Source organism: Propithecus coquereli, unplaced genomic scaffold (genome assembly GCF_000956105.1).
Source record: "Propithecus coquereli isolate 6110/MARCELLA unplaced genomic scaffold, Pcoq_1.0 Scaffold284, whole genome shotgun sequence".
In the NCBI taxonomy this organism is placed as follows: Eukaryota; Metazoa; Chordata; class Mammalia; order Primates; family Indriidae; genus Propithecus; species Propithecus coquereli.
Window position 1 is genome coordinate 924,357 of NW_012148441.1, and position 2,573 is coordinate 926,929.

Here is a 2,573-nt window from a genome sequence, read left to right on the forward strand (position 1 = left end):
TGATTATGGCATTTCCTTTTTCCAACTCCTTGAATGTATCCCTTTTTCCTATGGGAATTAGGCTAAAGTCTTTAAGATAGCAAATAATATTTTTACTATTAAGGGTCTTGCTTCATTCTCCACACACTCCCACACAGCATTAACATATAATATGCCACCTATTACTCTCCTGCCTTTGCAGAATCTGCCACTTCCCTAGAATGCTATCTCTCTTCTAAATTATACCTTAGGCAGGAAGTCCTTTATTATAACTCACAATTCTCTAACCACAATACTCAAATAAGGGTCATTTCCTGTGCACCATTAAATCTGATGTTTATCTCTAAATAGGACTTTACCAGATGCTTTATAATTATGTATGTCGGCCACGTTTCCATGCTAGACCATGAGCTTACTAGGAAAGGGATTGTATTTTATTCACCTTTATATTGCCCATAATGTTAGGCTTAATATTCAATTAGTGGTTAAGTGGAAATTTGAGAAATATGTAGGTTTTGAGATAAATTAGAGTAAAGGAGGTTAAGAAAGGTGATAATGGAAGACCTATCATCAGGGGAAATGTAGGAACCTCTAACACAGGGCCAAGTTTTCAAAGGTAAAGACAGAATTTTGAGGGTAGTTCAATTCCTGTTAGTCAGGAATCTGGGCAAAGGCAAGAGAATGGATACATGAGTGGGATCAGAGAAGATTTGAGGAAAGCCATCTGGCTTTGGAGGTCAAGAACATCTAGGAAGATAAAATGTTTCTTTCTGGGCTAAATGCCAAGTAGAAAAATTGTTCAAAGGAAGCTACCTCCCTATAAGGAAAGAAAAATTGCTGTCAGCAGCAATTGGTCAACAGCTGTAGCCCTACTTATATTTACTATAAGAAATTGGAATTATGGCCACAAGGAAAAAATAAACACTGACTCAGCCTTTGGAAGTACCTGGAAGAAAGGACACACTACCATTTAACCGCTCACCATCCATTTGGGTCAGGGCCCGTTTCTTACTAAAGATAGAAATTAGGCAAGAGAAAGAAATAGAGGGTATCCAAATCAGGAAAGAGGAGGTAAAACTATTGCTTCTTGCTGACGATGTGATTTTATGTCTAGAAAACCCCAAAGACTTCATCCAGAGACTCTTGGTATTGATCAATAAATTAAGCCAAGTCTCAGGTTACAAAACGAATGTGCACAGATCAGTACCATCAGTATTATACACCAAAAACAGTCAAACTGAGAGTCAAGTCAAAGACTCAACACCATTCACAATAGCTATAAATAAAATAAAATACCTAGGAATACACTTTTCAAAAATTTTTTAAATTGTAGCACCAGGATACAAACCATTTTATTCATCTCCTGGGTTCCTGCCATTTCCACTGCACTAGGGTAATTTTCATAAGAATAAAAATCTCAAAATTCCCATTCGAATATAGGTGCTAAAACAAATGAGAGCAAGACACATTTATGTAATAATGTGAAGTTCAAACTAGAGTCCCAAATAGTGTTAAAGGGAATGATTCATAGAACCAAAACAAGAAATTTCAAAGAGTCCAGGCAAGGCCAAGACAACTTGATGCCTAATGATGACAGTTGTATTACTGACAATTTTGTAAACTTTTCCTTGGGGCTGAATCAAATACAATTTGAAAATAGAGTTCAATCTTTGATCCAATTTCTTGAATCCAGAGAAATCTGGATATATAAGGAGGCTCTGGCCAGGGGGCCTCTGCAAGGAGAAGCTATGACAAGAAGAATATAATACCCACTTTTCCCACTGTCTGTCAGTGTGCCAGCATTCTGGAAGCACAAGACTTGGTTCAGACTAAATCACCTTATAGCAGCAATAGCAGAATGGGGTTAATTTACTTCCCTGCTATTAATGTCTTGGGCGACTATTTTTTCCATCTTTTTTTTAAATTATTTCAGCATATTACGGGGGTACAAATGTTTAGGTTACACATATTGCCTTTGCCTCACCGGAGTCAGAGCTTCAAGCATATCCATCCCCTAAACGGTGCTCATTGCACCCATTAGGTGTGTACATACCCATCCCTTCCTCCCTGCTCCCACCTGCCCAACCCCTGATGAATGTTACTACTATATGTTCACGTAAGTGTTGATCGTTTATACTTAACCAAGAAGGTGAAAGATCTCTACAAAGAGATCTACGAAACACCAAGGGAAGAAATTGCAGATGATGAAAACAAATGGAAAAACATATCATGCTCATGGCTCAGTTAAATTGACATTGATTAAATGTCCGTACTGCCCAAAGTGATTTATAGATTTGACGCAATCCCCATCAAAATACCAACATCATATTTCACAAATCTAGAAAAAATAATTCTATGCTTTCTTTGGAACCAAAATGGAGCCCACATAGCCAAAGAAATCTTGAGCAAAAGTAACAAATTTGGAGAAATCACATTACCAGACTTAAAACTTTACTACAAGGCTATGGTAACCAAAACAGCATGGTATTGGCACAAAAACAGAGACATAGATGAACAGAACAGAACAGAGAACTCAGATGTAAAACCATTCACTAACAGCCAATTGATCTTTGACAAAGTAGAAAACAATATAC